Source organism: Sapajus apella, unplaced genomic scaffold, assembly GCF_009761245.1.
Source record: "Sapajus apella isolate SASKATOON/1434 unplaced genomic scaffold, GSC_monkey_1.0 scaffold20, whole genome shotgun sequence".
Taxonomy (NCBI): domain Eukaryota; kingdom Metazoa; phylum Chordata; class Mammalia; order Primates; family Cebidae; genus Sapajus; species Sapajus apella.
This window is the reverse complement of record NW_022436960.1, coordinates 12115434-12138658: the sequence shown is the minus strand read 5'-3', so window position 1 is coordinate 12138658 and position 23225 is coordinate 12115434. Positions and strand designations below refer to the sequence as shown.

The 23225-nt window shown below is 47.4% G+C and overlaps 1 protein-coding gene across 3 annotated transcripts in view; it reads left to right on the top strand.

Moving 5' to 3' along the window:
- DGLUCY (D-glutamate cyclase) overlaps positions 1–23225 on the top strand; it is a 107860-nt gene that overhangs the window by 23300 nt on the left and 61335 nt on the right. Inside the window, exon 2 of one of the 3 annotated variants that reach the window (XM_032287641.1) lies at positions 6561–6669. The exons of 1 other annotated variant lie outside the window; for it this stretch is intronic. The gene's annotated coding sequence lies outside the window, so the exon portion shown is untranslated. Of the gene's footprint in view, positions 1–6560; positions 6670–20228; positions 20276–23225 lie in introns of those variants that run through there. One more of the 3 variants, XM_032287643.1, reaches the window with a different exon arrangement.

Genomic DNA, 23225 nt, shown 5'->3' with positions numbered 1-23225 from the left:
TCCAGAAAAACAGAACCAATAGGAGATACACATATAGATAAAGAGATTTATTATAAAGCATTGGCTCACAGGATTATGGAGGCTGAGAAGTTCCAGATCTTCCATCTGCAAACTGGAGATAAGGACTAAATTCCAGCCTGAGTCCAAAGGCCTGAGGACCAGGAGTGCTGATGGGGCAAATCCCAGTCCAAGGACAGGAAAAGGCCCAGCTCAGCCAGCCAGGCAGAGAGCAAATGCTCCCTTCCTCCACCTTCCTGTTCTCTTCAAGTCGTCTGAGGACTGCATGATGACCACTGCCATCAGTAAGGGTGGGATCTTCCTTACTCAGTCTCTGGATTCAAATGCTAATTTCACCCAAAACACACTCACAGACATACCCAGAAATAATATTTAACTAGTCTGGGTGTGGTGGCTTATGCCTGTAATCGCAGCACTTTGGGAAGCCGAGGCAGGTGGATCACTTGAGGTCAGAAGTTCGAGACAAGCCTGGCCAACATGGTGAAACCCCTTCTCTTACTAAAAATGCAAAAATTAGGCCGGGCGCGTTGGCTCACGCCTGTAATCCCAGCACTTTGGGAGGCGGAGGCAGGTGGATCACGAAGTCAAGAGATGGAGACCATCCTGGTCAACATGGTGAAACCCCGTCTCTACTAAAAATACAAAAAAAAAATCAGCTGGGCTTGGTGGTGCGTGCCTGTAATCCCAGCTACTCAGGAGGCTGAGGCAGGAGAATTGCCTGAACTCAGGAGGCAGAGGTTGCGGTGAGCCGAGATCGCGCCATTGCACTCCAGCCTGGGTAACAAGAGCAAAACTCCGTCTCCTAAAAAAAAAAAAAAAAAAAAAAAAAAGCAAAAATTAGCCGGATGTAGTGGCTCATGCCTATAATCCTAGCTACCAAGGAGGCTGAGGCAGGAGAATCGCTTCAATCTGGGAGACGAGGTTGCAGTAAGCCGATATCATGCCACTGCACTCCAGCCTGGGCAACAGAGTGAGACTCTGTCTCAAAAAAAACAAAAGTTTAACCAAATGTCTGTGCACCCTGTGATACAATCAAGGTGACACATAAAATTAACCATCACACTGTAAATAAAAAAGTACCTGAGACAGGTACTAAATTGATTGAGACACTTCTCAATCAATTTAGAAGTTTATTTTGCCAAGGTTAAGGACAACCCCAGGAGATGGGTCTGTGTTTTTCTCCAAAGATGATTTTGAGGACTTCAGGATTTAAAGGGGAAAAGCCGGATGGAGGGGGAAGGGGGGGTGTGGTCATATGACACAGTCCACATGTTGCAAGAGAAAGGGAGCAGGTAGGTGAATAGTAATCAGCACTTTACATAAGGTAAGGTGAACGCAGAATAGCTACCTGCAGAGATCTTTAACCTTTTATCTGTTGCTGTCTGCTTAGGAAGAAAAGGAAAGACAGATTCTTGCATGACTCAGCTTTCTGCTTCGTTTTTTTCCTTTTGGCAGAGTGAATCAGGGTCCAAGATTTTGTTTTTCTTTCATAATACTGCTGTTTTTCCTTTTGCTTTTCCTCCTCCTCCTCCTTCTCCTTCTTCACAACTCCTAAAAATGTAAAACCTATTCTTAGTTCACAAACCTTACGGAAAAAGTTTGCCGGTTTAATTTAAACTATCTTGAAAAATCTACGTCTCAATGGCATTTTGTTGTTTCCTACAATGTAGTGATGTTTGAGTGATTATCTAAAGAAAATAACTTATGGGCCTTGTGCGGTGGCTCATGCCTGTAATCCCAGAATTTTGGGAGGCCGAGGCAGGTGGGTCACCTGAGGTCAGGAGTTTGAGACCAGCCTGGCCAACATGGTGAAACCCTTTCTCTACAAAAATACAAAAATTAGTCGGGCATGATGGCGAGTGCCTGTAATCCCAGCTGTTGGGGAGGCTGAGGTGGGAAAATTGCGTGAACCCGGGAGATGGAGGTTGCAGTGAGCCAAGATCCTGTCACTGCACTTCAGCCTGGGCGACAGAGCAAGACTGTCTCAAAAGCAAACAAGAAAATAATTTATGAAAGCCAAGGGTCTGATAAACAGTCACCACTCATTAGTAATCTGTGCTGCCACACCTCTACCCAGTAGATCTGCCATCTTTTGAAATGAGTAGCAACCTAGACATTCCCAAGTAAAGTACCCACAACACCTGGGCATTGTGATTAGAACAGCAACGGTTAGACTCAAGCTCTCTCTGCCCTCTTCTGGCTAGCCCATTGTTGAGGATCAGATGTGAATCCTCTAGGATTTCATGAGGTTCAGGAAACTTTCAGGTCTTGTCAAAACTTCCACCAGTGGATAGTACTATCAAGGATCTTAATGCTGGTCGTGATGGCCAAGTTTGTCTGTTATTGTAGGATTCTCCAACTTTTTTGAGTTTGTTCTAGAAAAAGAAGAGTTATCAAGCTGGGCATGGTAGCTCATGCCTATAATCCCAGCACTTTGGGTGGCTGAGGCACTTAGCTCACTTGAGACTAGGAGTTCAAGACTAGCCTGGCCAACATGGTGAATCCCCTTCTCTACTAAAAATACAAAAATTAGCCGGGCTGTAGTTCCAGCTACTTGGGAGGCTAAGGCAGGAGAATTAGTTGAACCTGGGAGGCACAGGTTGCAGTGAGCTGAGCTTGCACCTGAGCTCACTCCAGCCTGGGTGACAGAGTGAGACTCCATCTAAAAAAAAAAGAAAAAAAAAGAAAAAGGAAAAAGAAAAAGAAGAGTTATGATATATTGAATATCTACCAAGTGCCAAATATTGCTAAACAAGTATTATTTCATTTCATCCTTAGAACAATCACATGAGCTCCATACCACTTGACTGTTCAGCATTACCTTCACACAGGTGATACAATGGAGACTCAGATAGGTTACTTATTTATTTATTTTTTGAGACAGAGTCTTGCCCTGTCACCCAGGCTGCAGTGCAATGGCGTGATCTTGGCTCACTGCAACCTCTGCCTCCCGGGTTCAAGCAATTATCCTGCCTCAGCCTCCTCAGTACTGGAACTAGAGGTGTGCAGCACCATGCCTGGCTAATTTTTGTATTTTCAGTAGAGACAGGATTTCACCATGTTGCCCAGGCTGGTCTTGAACTCCTGGCATCAGGTGATCCATCTTCCTCAGCCTCCCAAAGTGCTGGGATTACACACGTAAGCCATCATGCCCAGCCAGAGAAGTTAATTAACCCGCTCAAGAATCAAGAGCTGGAGTTTGGCATTCAGTTCATATTTATCTGACTCTAGAACCTGTGGTCTGAATTGCTATGCAAGGTTCACAATCATTTGTGCAGAGTCTAATTCAGTAGGAATAGTATGGAGCCAGAAATTTTCTTTCTTTTTTTTTTTTTTTTTTTGAGACCGGGTTTCGCTCGTGTTGCCCAGGCTGGAGCGCAATGGCGTGATCTCGGCTCACTGCAACCTCCGCCTCCTGGGTTCAAGCAATTCTCCTGCCTCAGCCTCTTGAGTAGTTGGGATTACAGGCGTGCGCCATCATGCCCAGCTAATTTTTTGTATTTTTAGTAGAGACGGGGTTTCACCATGTTGACCAGGATGGTCTCGATCTCTTGACCTCGTGATCCACCCGCCTCAGCCTCCCAAAGTGCTGGGATTACAGGCGTGAGCCACCGCGCCTGGCTAGAAATTTGCATTTTTAACAAGCACTCCAGGGTCCTGGAGAGCTACAACTTGAGAACACTGCCTGTCACAAATAGAAACCGTACTGCTTCTGGTAGAAAGATTAAACTCTGCTCACACCTGTAATCCCAGAACTTTTGGAGGCCAAGGCAAGTGGATCACGAAGTCAGGAGTTCGAGAACAGCCTGACCAACATGATGAAATCCCATCTCTACAAAAAATTAGTGGGGCGTTGTGGCCCATGCTTGTAATCCCAGCTATTCAGAAGGCTGAGGCAGGAGAATTGCTTGAACTTGGGAGGCAGAGGTTGCAGTGAGCCAAGATCACACCATTGCACTCCAGCTTGGGTGACAGAGTGACACTCAGTCTAAAAAAAATAAAATAACAAAATAAAGATGAAACCCTTCAGCAACAGAAGACTTATTCTGGTGTAGAACTAATTGCTGGGCTTTCCCTCCTTTGAGCACAGGAGGAGGTTAGAAGAGGGTAATAAGATGCAAAGATTTCTTATCTCTTCCTGTCCCTCAGGCCTCCCCTACCTAAGCCCCAGAGAAGTGTACCTCAAATGAATTTGCCTAAAGAGGTATAACGTTGCCCTTTGCTGACGAAACCCCTGAGTAAACATATACTGCTTATTTGGTAACACTCAAAAATCTAATTGCAGCTTGGCATGGTGGCTTCCTATAATCTTAGCACTTTGGGAGGCCGAGGCGGGCAGATCACCTGAGGTCAGGAGTTCGAGACCAGCCTGGGGAACATAGTAAAACCCTATCTCTACTAAAAAAAAAAAAAATTTATATATATATTTATATTTATATTTATATGTATACACATAAAGATTAGCCAGGCGTGGTGGTGCACGCCTATAGTCCCAACTACTCAGGAAGCTGAGGCAGGAGAACCACTTGAAATTGGGAGGTGGAAGTTGCAGTGAGCCGAGATCTGTCTACCGCACTCCAGCCTGGACGACACGATGAGACTCCCTCTAAAAAAAAAAAAGTCTAATGGCAGTTTTGGCTGTTCTGAGGAACGGTTTACATTTTAGTTGAAAATGCATGCCAGGCCACCAGGCAAATCTTCTTTTCTTTCTTTAATAAATCAGACTTGGTGCTCAGGCTGTCCGATCTGGAAGTGTTCCTGCCTTGCTAAGCAGAGACAAGAGGAAAAAGGCTTAGGTGTAATCTAAATACAGTGGATTTGCAATGAAACAAGTGGCCTGGGCTGCAACCATCTCTCCACACACTCTGGCTTTGTGGCAGCAAATCTACGTTTGGCAAGGAATGGGATGGAACCTTCTCCCCACCTGGTGGCCAGTGTTTTCTTGAACCTCTATATCATCCTTCGGCTCCTAGGTAGGATGGGTGGTCACCACGGAGAATGGGGGAACATACACCTGTGAGGGCCCAGCCACCGGTCAGTGTTCTGCAGAGGAGAAATATAGCAGAGAAAGAGCAAGACGATGCCAGGGTCGTGCTGGGTATTTGACTCACGTGATTTAATCTTCCAGCAACCCAGAGAGGTGTTGGGATTTCCTCTTCATTTGCCACATGAAAAAACTGAGACACAAATACACAGAGTAACTTGCCCAAGATCATCCACGTAAGAAGTAGAGTCAAGAATTAAACCAAAGGCCTTGCCCTTTCCATCCAGGTCTGTGCCACCATGAAGGGCCACCGCTCTCTGCGTTAGTTCCTCTGTATAAGATCTCCCCCTCCAGTTCACACAGGCTCCACTCACAAGCCTTGGCAAAAAGCCACCAGCCCTTGCATTCGAGAATAACATAAATGCAATGAGCCGTTTTCTGAAAATGAGATAACATATGTCATGCATTCAGCCCAGAGCCTGGTACTTTTCAGACTACTCACCTGGGGCGGGGGGTGTCCCCGGGACAGGGTGTTTCTGGTTGTAGGAGATTGTATTGGCCATTTGGTAACAAACATTTATCAAGTAACTATACAAATGGTCAAAACAGAAAGGCCAGAGCCAGTGCGGTGGCTCACACCTGTAATCCCAGGACTTTGGGAGGCCAAGGCAGGTAGATCACCTGAGGTCAGGAGTTCGAGATCAACCTGACCAATATGGTGAAACCTTGTCTCTACTGAAAATACAAAAATGAGCCAGGCGCTTGCCTGTAGTCCCAGCTACTCGGGAGGCCGAGGCAAGAGAATCACTTGAACCTGGGAGGTGGAGGTTGTAGTGAGCCAAGATGGTGCCACCTCACTCCAGCCTGGGCAACAACAGAGCGAGACTCCGTCTCAAAAGAAGGGAGTTGTGGGAGTCATTCTAATTGGACCAACTTAGATCTCAGGAACCAATCCCTGCCTGCCAGGGGGATTGAGTGGCTAATTGGTTTAGCTTAAGTGGCATGCTCTGTCCTCGGAAGCACATGGACCCTCAAATGAAAATTGGGGGCTCTCATGGGAAGTGGGGTTTGTCAGGGAGGAGACAGACACAATGATCACAACAGGAAAATTGCTTTTGTGAAATAAAAAGGCAGGAAGGCACAAGCAGTGTGTGATTGTAGCCCACAGACTTGTTTGGCTAGAGCAGAGGGTTCTTTGTTCTTGAAAGTGAGTTGTGAGAAATGGAGCATTTGGGAGGGAGTTGGGGTTGCTGGAAGGGGCCTCATGGGGAGCCTGTGGGGCCTCCGGCTTTGTGTGAGTCTGGGAGTTTCAGTGCAGCATTTACCGGATTACTCGCAAATTCAGGAAATGAGCCTGTTTCCTCCTATTATAGCGCCTAACCCTTTATTCATTAAATGGAGTATTTACTCAGCCTTAAAATGTTCAGTGTGGGGGCGTGGTAGGAAACAAGGGAGCTCACAGTTGCTGAGAGCCCACTATGTGCTGACTCTGGGCTGGAGGCTTTTCCTGCATTTTCTCTTTGATGCTCCCAACCTCCCTCTTTGCCCCATTTCACAGATGGAGAAGGAAAGGCAAGTGGCTTGTCCAGAGCCACTCTGTTAATGAGTGGGCAAAAGGGAGAGTTGAGTCCTCAGGGCTGTTGACTCCAAAACTGACAAACAAGCAGGTAACCACACTGGGGTTTTCTCCAGGACCTGAGAATTCTTTTGTCCTGTGTATCATGTCGAGCATCTGGGCTGCTGACCCTTCTGCATGGTGTACCCACATCGCAGCCTGAGCTTGGCCTCAGCTACATCTACTATGCCCAGGGACACTGATGAATGTATCCGGGAGGCCGGGCACTGTGGCTCAAGCCTGTAATCCCAGCACTTTGGGAGGCTGAGGTGGCTGGATCACCTGAGGTCAGGAGATCGAGACCAGCCTGACAAACATGGAGAAACCCCGTATCTACTAAAAATACAAAATTAGCTGGGTGTATTGGTGCATACCTGTAATCCCTGCTACTCAGGAGGCTGAGGCAGGAGAATCACCTGAACCTGGGAGGCAGAGGTTGTAGCGAGCCAAGATTGCGCCATTGCTCTCCAGCCTGAGCAACAAGAGCAAAACTCCGTCTCAAAAAAAAATTTTTTTTAATATAATAATAATAAAAGGATGCATCTGGGAGTCTGGAGGCAGGGTCCACTTGTGAGTCGGGACCCTGTTTGTACCTGCTCCGCCAGGACTGAAGACAGGAAGTCACACGTAGGAGAACCAAGACAGGGCTGACACAAACGTTCCCCACAGAGCACCCTTGTCCCAGCTGTCACCACCATCCTCCTCACACATCTCCAGCAATTACTGAGCGCTTGCAACGTACCTGGTGCCCTCTCAGCACTTTACATATATCATCTCCTGGAACCATCCCAAAGCTGCTTTGAGGCCGGTGCCATGATCCTCCCCATTTTATAGATGGGAAGGTCAAGGAATGACCATGGAGGCTGAGGTCAGAGCAAGGGGCTTGTCCCTGTAAGGTCTATGCAGTCATCCCCATTTCCTTTTCCCTCTTTCTTTTTCTTTTTGGAGACAGGGTCTCACTCTGTTGCCCAGGCTGAAGTGCAGTGACGTGATCATGGTTCACTGCAGCCTTGACCTCTGAGGCTCAAGCAATCTGCTCACATCAGTCTCCCGATGTGGGGCCACAGATATGCACCACCACACCTGGCTAACTTTTGTATATTTTTGGAGAGACGGGGTCTTACCATGTTGCCCAGGCTGGTCTCAAACGCCTGAGCTCAAGCCATCCGCCCTCCTCAGCCTCCCAAAATGCTGGGATTACAGACATGTGCCACCATGCCTGGCCCATTCCCCATTTTAAAAATGAGCAAATTTAACCTCCAAGAGGTTGCCCACTAATCTCACATGCCTGGCAAGTGGCTGAGTTGGGATTTGAACTCACGTTCTGTCTGACTACAATGGCTGGGCTGAGCACTGCTCTGAAGGATAATTGTTGAATTAAAGAAAACCTTTGGGCTGGGCGCAGTGGCTCACGCCTGTAATCACAGCACTTTGGGAGGTCAAGGCAGGTGGATCACCTGAGGTCAGGAGTTTGAGACCAGGCTGGCCAACATGGAGAAATCCCGTCTCTACTAAACATACAAAAAAATTAGCTGGGCGTGGTAGCACACGCCTATAAGCCCAGCTACTTAGGAGGCTGAGACAGGAGAATCATTTGAGCCTGGGAGGCAGAGGTTGCTGTGAGCCAAGATTGTCTCATTGCTCTCCAGCCTGGGCAATAGAGCAAGACTGTCTCAAAAAGAAAAAAAAGAAAAAGAAAACTTTTGGAGAATTGATTTGGCCTTGTGAATCTTTCCCTGAAGACAATTTCCAGGATGTTCGTGAGAAAGCATGGGCTCCTCTTTGTTGGAATAAATGCAGGTCCTTTCTCAGGTCACCAATGTGCACTAATGTCGCAGTCATCCCCCACTCCCCACTTCTTCCCCTGTCCCAAAAACGTCTGACATGGGGCTCCCAACAAGGCCCAGGAGGAGCTGCTTCCTGGGTGAATGTGTCCCCTGGAGGAAGGTACACTTGCAGCAAGGCGAGTGGGAAATTTTTGAAGCCTCAGGCCACATCGTCTCCAAGACGAGGCTGGTGCAGATAGTAAGCCTCTTGTTTTTTAAGGTCATATACAACAAAAACACGGAAAGTCAGAATGGAAGAGGCCCGTGAGAGCAATCATGAGGGATAAGAACAGCTGCAGAAGGTGACTGCAGGGAAGCGGACTGCGCTCCTTTTCTTTATGTTCTGTTTTTAGCTGTGTTTTTCAGAGCAAGTAGGTACCATGGTGATAGGTACCATAGAAATAGATGGAGCGCACCACCCAGCACGGGGCTGCCAAGCTGTTCCCCTGGAAATGCACCGAGAGCTGCCAGGGAGAGCTCAGGGACTCTGCTTCCTGGGGGGGCCTGTCAGCAGCACGGCCAGGGAAAAAGTCCCCTGTAGAATGGTCCCCAGAGGCTTCTCATTGTCTTGCTGTGATTGTCCAAGGTCCCTGATGGTATACTCTCCCTCCCAGAGCATCTACGGCACTTCTCTCCAAGTCCCCGCAGGAAACTCACTTAAGGAGGTTTGCCTTTGCCTAGTGAAGAAATTATCTTGGCCAATAGTGACCTCAAAAGTAACACTGCCAGCATTCCTGTCTCCGCAGTTAGGAGTACACGGTCCTTGTCCTGCCTGGATGTGGCACTGTCACTGGTTTTATGCAATAGCTCATAAAGACTTTGTGGGGCAGGAGCTGAGTTCCAAACATTTGGTAATCAGGAATACTCATAAAATGAAATCTCAGAAGATCTAACCCAGAAAGCCGAGCCAGATAGGGCATAACCATGACTGATATGGGGGTTTGCAGTTTGTGAAGGCTCAGGCAGTATAGAATAGGGCCCAACCCCGACTATTTTGGGATGCAGCTTGAATGGCCTGAAAGACCCTTCAAAACAAGTGCTGGAACCATCCTGTAGCACTTACGTAACCATCTCTGCAAGGCTGTTGATAGATGAATGTAAATTAACCCAGGCAGAGCTTAGCTCATTTTTATTTAGATTGAGACCAATTTCATGTCTTCTGAAATGTAACCCATATGTACATACACTAAACCTAACTGTCTTATTTTAGGCCTAGCATGAGAGGATCAAGTTTAAAGGGCATCTGCCAGTATATCTGTCCCATCATATCTGCTTCTGAAATGGCTTTATTATGTACATTTCTTTCTATACGTTTACACTCTTATGTGGCATTCTTCTTCAGAGCAGGGCAAATGTTATTCTGGATCAATGTATGATTTGGAGACCAGTAATTCTAAGCACCAACCAACTGAAGGCAATTTTATTCTCAATTAAAGAAATACAGTTTGGGCGCAGTGGCTCACGCCTGTAGTCCCAGCACTTTGGGAGGCTGAGGTGGGCGGATCATTTAAGGTCAGGAGTTTGAGACCAGCCTGGCCAACACAGTGAAACCACATTTCTGCTAAAGATACAAAAATTAGCCAGCTGTGGTGGCATGCACCTGTAATCCCAGCTACTTGGAAGGGTAAGGCAGGAGAATTGCTTAAATCCAGGAGGTGGAGGTTACAGTGAGCCAAGATCGCACCACTGCACTCCAGCCTGGGTGGCAGAATAAGACTCTGTCTCAAAAAAAGAGAAAGAAACAAACACACATCTCTAACAAAGGATTTTTTTTTTCTTGAGACAGGGTGTCTCTCTGTCACCCAGGCTGGAATGCAGTGGCGTGTTCTTGGCAGTGGTGTGATCTTGGCTCACTGCAACCTCCGTTACATACTCTCAAGTGACACTCCTACTTCAGCCTCCCAAGTAGCTGGGACCACAGGTGTGTACTACCACTTCTGGCTATTTTCTTGTATTTTTAGTAAAGACAAGGTCTCACCATTTTGCCCAGGCTGGTCTTAAACTCCTGAGCCCAAGCAATCCACCCACCTTGGCCTCCCAAAGTGCTGGAATTACAGGCATGAGCCACTGTGCCTGGCTAGGAATCTATTTTAAAAACCCAAAACTTAAAAATCAATAACATTGCTAGCTCTTAAATTATTGTTTAACTAGTTACAGATTCTGAAAATGATAGAACTAGAAGATGCTAACAAAATGTCTGTCCTGCACGTGTGGCATTTGACATGAAGAAACAGACCATTGCCGGGAGCAGTGGCTCATTGCTGTAACCTCAGCACTTTCGGGATGCCAAGGCAGGGGGATCACTTGAGCTCAAGAGTTCAAAACCAGCCTGGGCAAGATGGTGAAACTCTGTCTCTACCAAAATTCCAAAAGTTAGGTTGGGCAAAGTGGCTTATGCCTGTAATTCCAGCACTTTGGGAGGCCAAGGTGGGTGCATCCAAGGTTAGGTGTTCAAGACCAGCCTAGCCAATATGGTGAAACCCTGTCTCTACTAAATATACAAAAATTAGCCAGACATGGTGGTGTGCTCCTGTAGTCCTAGCTACTTGAGACGCTGAGGCAGGAGAATCTTTTGAACCCAGGAGGTGGAGGTTGCAGTGAGCCGAGATCACACCATTGCACTCCAGCCTGGGCGATAGTGTGAGACTCTGTCTCAAAAAAAAAAAAAAAAAAAAAACACAAAAGTTAGCCAGGCATGGTGCAGTGTACCTGTAGCAGCTACTCACGAAGCTGAGGTGGGAAGTCGCTTGATCCTAGGAGGTCAAGGCTGCAGTAGGTTGTGATTGTGCCACCGCACTCCAGCCTGGGTGACAGAGTGAGACCCTGTCTCAAAATAAATAAATAAATAAATAATAAAAGAAAGACACCAAGGCCCGAAGAGTGGGCATACCTTGCTATTAGTTCAGCATGTCTTCTGTGTATGCAGGTGGTATCTCTAGGTGCTTACCACTCTGGCAAATTCTCTCCCGGAGATGGAGATGTGTGGAGCCCCCAGTCTCTCCAACCAGGCAGTGGTGTTCCTGGTGACCTTGAAGTAGGCTTGTAGATCTGGCCTTTGGTTGAGCTGTGCAGGCAAGAAGTAGCTAAACATCATTAGAGCAACTGCCTGGTTTATCGCTAGGACTAACCATGGAACCGATGACTCAGCATTTACTGTTGGCAGCATCATACACTCACCCTGCATGTAGATTTCATGGATCATATTTTGTGGTTACAGGAATTTGACCTGATGGACCCGTTGTAGAAACTCTGCAGTAAATAAGCAAACACATGTGCTCTAGTTTTACAGGCCAAGCAAACTGTGAAACAGAAGGGCTGGCCTTTGTTGCCCATAGCAGTCATACCTTGGACTTTTGCCACTTGGTTGGGTTGCTTTATTTGGCTAAGTAGCTAAAAGCAGATTCACATGAAGAATGAGGCTTTCAGATATTCTAGAACTCTCTAAGAATGGCCATTCACAGTCACACTGGGCAGACAGAATTATTCCCAAATTTTCAGAGTCATAAAGCTAATGTTTGGGCCAAGTGTGGTGGCTCATGCCTGTAATCCCAACACTTTGGGAGGCTGAGGCAGGCAGATCAGAAGGTCAGGAGTTTGAGACCAGCCTGGCCAATATGGTGAAACCCCATCTCTACTAAAAATACAAAAATTAGCTGGGCATGGCAGTGGGCACCTGTATTCCCTGCTACTTGGGAGGCTGAGGCAGGAGAGTCATTTGAACCCAGGAGGTAGAGGTTGCAGTGAGCCAAGATTGTGCCACTGCACTCTAGCATGGCAACAGAGCGAGACTCTGTCAAAGAAAGAAAGAGAGGGAGAGAAAGGGAGAAAGAGAGAAAGAAAAGAAAGAAAAAAAAAAAGAAAGAAAAGAAAAAGGAAGGAAAGGAGGAAGAAAGAAAGGAAGGAAGGAAGGGAAAGGAAGAAAGAACGAAGGAAAGAAAGAGAAAGAAAAGAAAGAAAATACTTGTTTCATTAACAATTCTTTGCATGTGGGGAGCCCTTGTATTTGACCTATTAAATTTGATTTGGTAGTCAAATCTTAATTATGACTACCAGCATTTCCCCAATCTTTTGTCTCCGCTATTATAATACAATATTTTTAAATAAAATGTTTCTGCAGTTAGGATGCCTTCTTCCTTGAGCAACACTTATTTTGCAAATTTGCAGTTGTATTTAGGCTACCACCAGCAACTCTCTTGGCAAACATTGAGCAACTCCTACCACAGAAAATAATGAGTAGAGACAAGGTCTGCACACCTACTCATTCTGTTCTTCCATTATCAAGCTGTGGGACTCTGGGGAAGTGATCCAGGGGACATCTACAGAAACCAAAATCAGAGTTTTGTAATGCTAGGAGTTGTTTATTCTTGTGAATAATAGTATCTTCTTACTAGACCAGAGGCTTCAAGGAAGCTGTGTCTTCTGTTTTTCACATGCACCCTTCGATGTTCTAAATATGATCCTAGGTGAACAGAAAGCGCTCCCTGTGCTTTGGGGCTGGCGGAGCTGTGAGGGCTTCCTGGGGATAAACTGGGAGAAGGATGCTTGTTGGGTTTTATCTTCCTTGACTTCCCCAGACCATAAATTCCTCCTTGAAATACTTGCTTCTGAGTCACAAAGTTTCTCTCCTGCCTCCCTGGCTGCCTTAGCTCAGCTGCCTTTGTGAGAGCCCACAAGATGATGTCTGAAGATGAGCTCTGCCCATCTCTCCTGACAGTGAACTTTATTTATTTATGTATAGACAGACTCTCGCTCTGTCGCCCAGGCTGGAGTGCAGTGACGAGATCCCGGCTCACTGCAACCTCTGCCTCCTGGGTTCAAGTGATTCTTGTGGCTTAGCCTCCCGAGTAGCTGGGATTATAGACGTGCGCCACCATACTTGGCTAATTTTTGAATTTTTCGTAGAGATGGGGTTTCACCATGTTGGCCAGGCTGGTCTCAAACTCCTATCCTCAAGTCATCCGCCCACCTAGGCCTCCCAAAGTGCTAGGATTACAGACGTGAGCCACCGTACCTGGCTGGCAGCGAACATTTATTGGGCACCTTTCATGTGCCAGGCACTGTTGATGGTGCACGTCCAGCAGTGAGTACAGCAGATGGAAAGCCTTGTCTTCACTGAACTGAAAGAACACCCCCCACCCCGGGTGTGAGCCTGCTTCCTTGTTTCTGGATCACAGGAGCAGCCTCAGCTGCTTCTTGAGGTGTGCTGAGCACCGCCTGCTCATGAAGGCCTTGCCGGGCCCATGAAGGCTGAAGGCAGCCTCTCTCTTGCGAGGTTCTTTCCTGTGTGAACCCAAGAGCATCTGAGACAGGTCTCAATCAATTTAGAAAGTTTATTTTGCCAGCCGGGTGTGGTGGCTCATGCCTGTAGTCCCATCCCAGCACTTTGGGAGGCCAAGGTGTGCAGATCACTTGAGGTCAGGAGTTCAAGACTAGCCTGGCCAACATGATGAAACCGTGCCTCTACTAAAAATACAAAAATTAGCCAAGCGTGGTGGCAGGTGCCTGTAATCCCAGCCACTGGGGAGGCTGAAGCAGGGGAACCGCTTGAACCGGGTGATGGAGGTTGCAGTAAGCTGAGATCATGCTGCTGCACTCTAGCCTGGGAGACAAGAGCGAAACTCCATCTCATGAAAAAAAAAAAGTTTATTTTGCCAAAGTTAAGGACACAGCCTTAACACATAGCCTCAGGAGGTCCTGAGAACATATACTCAAGGATATATACACAGGTTTTGGTTTTGGTTTTGGCTTTTGAGACAGGGTCTCACTCTCTTGCCCAGGCTGGAGTGCGGTGGTACAATCTCAACTCACTGCAACCTCCACCTCCTGGGTTTAAGTGATTCTCCTGCCTCAGCCTCCCAGGTAGCTGGGATTACAGGTGTGCGCCACCACACCCGGTTAATTTTTGTATTTTTAGTAGAGACAGGATTTTGCCATGTTGGCCAGGCTGATCTTGAGCTCTTGACTTCAAGTGATCTGCCCAACTTGGCCTCCCAAAGTGCTGGAATTATAGGCTTGAGCCACCTCGCCTTCTGGAGTAACTGGGATTACAGACATGCACCACAGCTTGGTTTTATACATTCTAGGGAGACATGAGAAATCAATCAATATGTGTAAGACTGATTAGCCTTTCACTGAATACACAATTTACATGTGAGATGGGGGTATAGGAATAGTCATGCCTTAGTGTGGCTCAGTTAATTTGCCTTTATTTATTTATTTTTTCGAGATGTAGTTTCGCTCTGTTGCCCAGGCTGGAGTGCAGTGGCCCAATCTCGATCTCGGCTCACTGCAACTTCGCCTCCCGGGTTCAAGCGACTCTCCTGCCTCAGCCTCCTGACTAGTTGGGATTACAGGTGCATACCACTGCACCCAGCTAATTTTTTTCTTTCTTTCTTTTTTTTTTTTTTTTGAGATGGAGTTTTGCTCTTGTTACCCAGGCTGAAGTGCAGTGGCGCGATCTCAGCTCACTGCAACCTCCACCTCCTAGGTTCAAGCAATTCTCCTGCCTCAGCTTCTGGAGTAGTTGGGAATACAGGTGTGCACTACCATGCCCAGCTAATTTTTGTATTGTTAGTAGAGACGGGGTTTCACCATGTTGACCAGGGTGGTCTCGATCTCTTGATCTCGTGATCCACCCACCTCGGCCTCCCAAAGTGCTGGGATTATAGGTGTGAGCCACCGTACCTGGCCAATTTTTTTCTATTTTTAGTAGAGATGGGGTTTCACCAAGTTAGCCAGGTTGGTGTTGATCTGACCTCGTGATTGGCCCACCTTGGCCTCCCAAAGTGCTGAGATTGTAGGCATGAGCCACTGCCCCCAGCTGTGAATCTGCATTTTTACATAAACAATAGGGCAGAGGAAGCAATCAGATATGCATTTGTCTCAGGTGAGCAGAGGGATGACTTTGAGTTCTGTCTACCCTTTGTCGGGCACCAGTGAAAATACGCTGTCAATTTACATTGCCAGGGTGAAATTCACTAGAACTATTTCAGGGTAAAGATTTTGAAGCCCACAAGGAATTCATCTTGTAGCTATCTTATTTAGGAATAAAATGGGAGGCAGGCTTGCATAGTTCCCAGCTTGACTTTTCCCTTTCGCTTAGTGATTTTGGGATCTCGAGATCTATTTTCCTTTCATGCCTGTGAGGGAGACTTTCTGATGCTCCTGTCTCTGCCCTGTGCTCCCCTCTCATCTGCCAACCTCCCACTTTGGCTGCCCTGCCATCCCTGACCTGCAGCCCGAGTGATCATCCTAAAAGGCAAGTCTCACAAATCACTCACTGCTCAGAACCTTCAGCGATTTCCTGAGGCTCCGAGATAAATCCAAATTCCTTGACAGGACAGGAGGCTCTCCACAAGCCGGCTTCTGCTTTCCTGCCCAGCTCCTGCCCCTGTCCCCTCCCACCTTATGTCAGGCTCTGAAGCACGGACAGCTGGTCCCCCTACATACCTCCCTGCCTTGCTCCTGCAGACCCCTGAGCCTAGAGGGCTTCTTCCTCCCCAGCCTGCTGCTAGTCTGACCCGTATTCTCCTTTTAGACTCAGCCCCTTCTCCTCCTCCACCCCCAGTCCACAGCCCGGGAGGGCTAAGCACATGGTGTTATAGTTAACTATTTACTTTTCTATCTTTTCCTGGGAGACAGACACCATGGTAATTATGTGTTTAATGTCTGTCTCCTGGGATGGTAAACCCCTGCGAGCATGGGCTATGACTGTCTTATTCACCATTGTGTCTCCGGCACAGGGCACAGAGTAATAAACACAGGTAACGCTTCTGCAGCGCTGTGAACTGGCCAGAAGTGTCCTGATAGCCTTTCGTGTATTTACAACTTTAAGTTTTACCACCACTCAGTGAGGTACTGTGATATGATGAGATCTGTATTTAGGCCGGTCACGGTGGCTCATGCCTTTAATCCCAGCACTTTGGGAGGCTGAGGCGGGGGGATTGCGAGGTCAGGAATTCGAGACCAGCCTGGCCAATATGGTGAAACCCCATCTCTACTAAAAATATGAAAATTAGCTGGCCATGGAGGCAGGCACCTGTTATCCCAGCTACTCCAGAGGCTAAGGCAGAAGAATTGCTTGAACCCAGGGGGCAGAAGTTGCTGTGAGCTGAGATCTCGCCACCACACTCCAGCCTGGGCAACAAAGTGAGACACTCTCAAAAAAAAAAAAAAAAAAAAATGCACTGTGAGCCAAGATATATATTTGGTCTTCCTCTGGTTTCCTGGCATAAAACTTCTAAAATCCTTGAAATATGCAAAGAGATAAACGTGTTTTTATAGGCCAAAGAGTTGACTGATGTCCAGGGACAGTGGCTTTGGCCTTGCACGGCTGGCTCACTCCTGTTAATCTTGGCACTTTGAGAGTCCAAGGCCGACAGATCGTTTGAGCCCCGGAGTTTAAGACCAGCCCCATCTCTACAAAAAAATTAAAAAATTAGATGGGTATGGTGATGCTCACCTGTCGTCCCATCTCCTCGGGGGGCGGAGGTGGGAGGATTGCTTGAACCCGGGAAGTCGAGGCTGCAGTGAATTGTGATTGCAGCACGGCACTCTAGCCTAGGCAACAGAGCAGGACCCTGTTTCTAAAACACAAGTGCAGAAATGATAAAGAGTAGAAAGCCCCTTTTCTACCAGGGCTACCCCAAAGGACAACTCCAGAGGGTGCCATTCATATAAAACATAGTGCCACAGCCACCCCTGCTCAGGCCCCAGCCTCCCAGTTTCCCCTCTGAGGGCACCATTGCTACCAGGCTCTTCTCCCTCCTTCCACAGCTGTCTATGTGGATGTGAACAGAACGTGGGCATGTGGCTGGTAGAGAATTCTCCACCTTGCCTTGTTCATTTTGCATCATTGGGAGATGGATTCAGGTAAGGTGTGTAGAGTAGCCTCACTCTTTTTAACAGTCCCTAGTATGCCACTGTATGGCATAGATGTGCCATGGCTTATTCAGCTACTCTTCTGTTTAACCAGTCCTTAATGTACTTCATCAACTCCTCTTACTCTGTTTCTAAATCATTCCCTCCCTCCCTCCTTCCCTCCCTTCCTTCCTTCCTTCCTTTTTTTAGACAGAGTCTTGCTCTGTCGCCAGGCACCGGGCTGGAGTGCAATGGCCCAATCTCCGCTCACTGCAACCTCTGCCTCCTGGGTTCAAGCAGTTCTCCCGCCTCAGCCTCCCGAGTAGCTGCGACTACAGGCACGCACCACCACACCCAGCTAATTTTTTGCATTTTTAGTAGACATGGGTTTTCACTACATTGGCCAGACTAGTCTTGAACTCCCAGCCTTGTGATCTACCCGCTTCAGCCTCCCAAAGTGCTGGGATTACAGGCATGAGCCACCGTGCCTGGTCCCTCCTTTCCTTTCTTCCTTTCTTTCTCTTTCTTCCTTTCTCTTTCTCTCATTCTTTCTTTCCTTCTCTCTCCCTCTTTCTTTCCGTTTTTTTCCTCTGTTGTTTTCCAGGCTGAAGTGCAGTGGCATGATCTTGGCTCATTGCAACCTCCAACCCCCAGGTTCAAGTGATTCTCTTGCCTCAGCCTCCTGAGCAGCTGGGATTACAAGCATGTGAGACCACGCCCGGGCTAATTTTGTATTTTTAGTAGAGACGGTGGGGGGGGGGGGGGTGGGGGGGGGGGGGGGGGGGGTTCACCATGTTGGCCAGGCTGGTGTTTAACTCCTGACCTCAGGTGATTCACCTGCCTTTCTTGCTGACTAGCTGCAAGGTCACAGGGCAAGATAACACCTAAAGAATGTACAATGCATTTCTCAAAATGCTATTTTTCAAATATAATGTACTAGGTAGCAGCTACCAGATTTACAGAAGCCAAAACAAAGAACAGTTAATTAATTTGTAACGCCTTGGCCTCCCAAATTGCTGGGATTACAGGCATAAGCCACTGTGCCTGGCCCTCCCTCCATCCTTTCCTCCCTCCCTCTCTTCCTTCCTTCTTTTTTTTTTTTTTTTTTAATACAGGCTTTGGCTCTTTCCCCCCGGGTTGGGGGGAGGGGGGGTGATCACGGCTCACTGCACCTTGGACCCCTGGGCTTAGGGATCTTCTCCTCAGCCCCCCAAGTAGCTGGGACTACAGGCATGCACCCCCACGTCTGGCTAATTTTCGTATTTTTTGTGGAGACAGGATTTCCTCATGTTGCCCAGGCTGGTCTTGAACTGCTGGGCTCCAGTGATCCCCCCACCTCGGCCTCCCAGCGTGCTGAGATTACAGCCATGAGCCACTGTGCCTGGCCTGTCTCTGAATCATTTCTGTTACAAACAGTGCTGCCATGTACTTAGTCATTTCATCACTGTTGAGCACATCTGTAGGATACAGTCCTAGGATTGGATTGCTTGGATAAAGCAGAGAAATTACTTTCTAAGGGTGGAATTTCAGACATCTGTGACAAGCATGCATGAGATATTTTTACACTGAAGTTTGGGGCATGTCAGATCCTGCTAAGAACTTTACTGTCTGTGGGGCCCTTCTCTGAATTATTTGATGTTAGGGAATGATGTTTCTGGGTTTGATAATTTTGTTCTGAAGAGAAAAGAGAGAGCTCACAGCGGAAGGGAGCTTTATGGAATCTAGCCAGGGCTGACTGATTGGATCCCATCTCTCCTTACTTCTAGAGAAAGACTAGTCAGGGGAACAAGATACCTGGGCCATGCCGCAGTGGGTTCCCCAGTGCCCTGATAGAAAGTCTGAGAAGTTCAGGATTCAGTCCCTAAAAACATATGGACTCAAGAGGCTCTGGCCCTAGAATCACCAATCACCATGTAGCGGGTAGTGGGAAGGTCCCTGTTATTCTTTTTTTTTTTTTTTTTTTTTTTCTTGAATTGGAGTCTCACTCTGTCACCCAGGCTGGAGTGCAGTGGCAAGATCTCAGCTCACTGCAACCTCTGCCTCCCAGGTTCAAGCAATTCTCCTGCTAGAGCTCCCAAGTAGCTAGGACTACAGGCACCCGCCATCACATCCTGCTAATTTTTGCATTTTTACTTGAGATGGGGTTTCACCATATTGGTCAGGCTGGTCTCGAACTTCTGACCTTGTGATCTGCCCACCTCAGCCTCCCAAAGTGCTGGGATTATAGGCGTGAGCCACTGCTCCCAGCCTAGGTCCCTGCTATTCTAAAATATACTGAAGATGTGATTACTAACACCACAAGATGGATGGGTGGGTAGGTGGGTGGGTGAATGGTTGAATGGCTGGGTGAATGGATGGATGGATGAATGGATGGATGGATGGATGGATGAATGGATGGATGGATGGATGGGTGGGTGGATGTGTGGATGGATGGATGGATGGGTGAATGGATGGATTTATTCACCATGAATGGATAATGAATGAATGAATGGGTGGGTGGATGGATGGATGAATGGGTGGGTGGATGGATGGATGAATGGATGGGTGAATGGATGGATTGATGGGTGAATGGATGATGAATGAATGGATGGATGGATGGATGGATGGATGGATTGATGAACACATACATAGATTCACACATATAAATAGGTAGACAGTGATCAAACAAAGATGGACTTAGGCCTGCTTTATTATTAGGTAACTTCTTTGACCTCCTTAAACTCAGTCTCTGTCTTAATAGGATTGACAATGCCTTTTTTTGGTGGGACTATAGTGACAATCAAACAGATGATGTACGTAAAGGCCCTAGTGTGAGCCTGGCACACCGTGGGGACCCATATATGGTGGTAGTTCCTATCATTTACTGTGAGTGGGCATTCTCTGGTTGGTATACATTGAAGCCTTTTTTTTTAACTTCGCAAAAGCTGAGTTACACCCTGTTTGACCCTGCCTTCAAAAGGATAACTCTGTAAGGTTGGGGCTCTTCAGCCTTCTTTCCCTCCCTGCATGCACGGTGGGTGACACTGGGGTGCCTAGCACACTCCCAGCATGCATTTCACAGGGCCGGATGTCTAGCAACACACATTTCTCTCTAGGTCAGGAAAGCAACCTAGAATCCACCTACATTTATATTAAAACAATACATAAATAAAGGAAAGAGAAGGCCATAACCCTCAGACTTTGGTCTTCTGGCTAAAATGCATTTGCAAAACAGCACACAGGTTGCACCTGCTGCCCTCTAGCGTAATAATGGGGGCGGGTGGAGATGCCTGGCTTTGGGTAAATGAGGACACTTATCAGAGGGTGGCTGCTACTCCCACGTGGTTATGGAATGCTTCTCTCTTCAGCCTTTGCTGAGTGCCAGGCAGAGGCGCTAGGTCCTCTGCAGTGTGTAGTGACCCTGGGAAACCACAGACATTCAGGACCCTGGCCGGTAGCTCAGTGCTTGGCTAAGGGGGTCAGGCTTGCCAGGGCCAGGCATTAGCAAGCCCAGGCCTGACCTGCCAAAGCAGCTGTGTTAAGCCTCAGAATCTTCCACTGGGCAATGGAATCCTACGTCACCTGACTCCTGCCAGCACCCCTCCCCCCAGCCTGGGGGAACTAAGTGTTCTCTCCCCTGTGTCACCGCAGCACTTTGTTCCTGCAGCTATTCACGTACTCACTGTTGGCTCTAAATACATCTCTCCTCCTTCCAAAGCATATTCTTTTTGTTTTGTTTGCTAGAGATTTTATGCAATCTCAAATTCTTTGTTAAAATGTCCCTGGCGTTTACATGATTTTCTGTCTATGAGATTAGAGTTGAAAACATAAATTGGTGGTTTGGAATCCCAATGAGTTCTTCTCTTTAGATAGAATGAGTTGTGGAAAGTCAGGCTTGTCCAGAACCCTCACTGTGGGCACTGCCCTTGAATCATGCTCTCATTCGTTCTGCAGTCAGCCAGTCATTCAACAAACACTTACTGAACTCCCACTTTTGTACCACCATGCTAGGTGCTGGGGCTATTTGGATGAAAAGGACCTTGGCTATGCTTTAGAGACCAACACGATTGGTTATCTAGCTCTAGATTTTGCGGACACATTAAAACCTATTGTTTTGTTTTGTTTTGTTTTCTTGAGACAAGTCTCACTCTGTCTCCTAGGCTGGAGTATAGTGGTGTGATCTTGGCTCACTGCAGCCTTGACCTCCTGGGATCAAGCGATCCTTCTGCCTCAACCTCCCAAGTAGCTGGGACTACAGGCACGTACTACCACGCCTGGCTATGGTTTTGCTTTGTTTGTTTTTGGTAGAGAGAGGTTTTTGCCATGTTTCCCAGGCTTGTCTTGAACTCCTGGCCTCAACCAATCCTCCTGCCTCAGCCTCAGAGTGCTAGAATTACAGGCTTGAGCCACCATACCTGGCCAGAACCTCTCTTTTTATGGCATAAGAAGTCAGTTTAGGCCAGGCATGGCGGCTCACAGCTGTAACCCCAGCACTTTGAGAGGCCGAGGTGGGCTGATCACTTGAGGCCAGAAGTTTGAGACCAGCCTGGTCAACATGACGAAACCTTGTCTCTACTAAAAATACAAAAAAATTAGCCAGGTGTGGTGGCACATACCTGTAATCCCAGCTATTCAGGTGGCTGAGGCACAAGAATTGCCTGAAGCTGGGAGGCGGAGGTTGTAGTGAAATGAGATCGAGCCACCGCACTCCAGCCTGGAAGACAGAGTGGTGAGACCCTGTCTCAAGGGAAAAAAAAAAAAAAAAGAAGTCAACTTATAGGATTCCTTTCTAAACACGATTTCCTAGAGGTTTGAGTCCATCTCTATTTTTAAAAAATAATATTTTTAACTTTTGATTGAGTTTTTTTTTTTTTTTTTTTTTTTTTTTTGAGACGGAGTTTCTTTCTTGTTGCCCAGGCTGGAGTGCAATGGCGCGATCTCGGCTCACCGCAACCTCCGCCTCCTGGGTTCAGGCAATTCTCCTGCCTCAGCCTCCTGAGTAGCTGGGATTACAGGCACGCGCCACCATGCCCAGCTGATTTTTTGTATTTTTAGTAGAGACGGGGTTTCACCATGTTGACCAGGATGGTCTTGATCTCTTGACCTTGTGATCCACCCGCCTCGGCCTCCCAAAGTGCTGGGATTACAGGCGTGAGCCACCGCGCCCGGCTTGACTGAGATTTTTAAAACACATTCTACTTTAAAAAATCCACAATATCTATTTACTCACCAAAATATCTGTATAAGGCACTGTGCCTAGAGTGGGGTTGAGGGAAGCACAGAGAAGAAAACACAGCGTCCCTCCCTTCTAGAAACCTACGTCTAAATAACAGAAGTCACATGTAGACAGAAACTCAGCCTCTTATTTCACTTATGATTGCAAGTGGTATTTGTTTGTCTGTTCATTCAATCGTGTGTATTTTGGACACGTGCTATGTGCATAGGCTCTGATAGGTGTTCTGGAGCCTGTGGAAGAAGTCTCACATGTGCCCCTGCCTTCCAGGCCCTAGGGAGATAAGGAAGTTCAGAGTCAAGCAGAATAATAGGCCACAGTGATTCCTGGCCAAGGTGCCCAGCACCAACCAGCCTGCTATCGAAGACTCTGCAGCTTCCGAGGAATGGGAAGGCCTTAGGGAAGGGAAGGGGGACGTTCCAGGCCAGGGAAAAGGCACAAGGAAGTTTGTGTTAGGAATTTCTCATCAGAAACTGAGATGTTAGAACATGAACCTGTTAAAATCCCCTAAAAAAAGAAAAAAAAAAAAAAAACAAAGAAACTGAGATGTGACAAGGGGGAGAACTGGTTCCAAACCATGCCCACCACAAGGCAGGCCCGGGAACAGGGCCAGGAAAGGGCGGGATGTGATGTGCTATGTGATGGTCTGTGAGGCTGAATCTGCTGCCTTCAGGAGGCCACGCTTTCTAACTTGCCCCCTTCCTCCCCTCA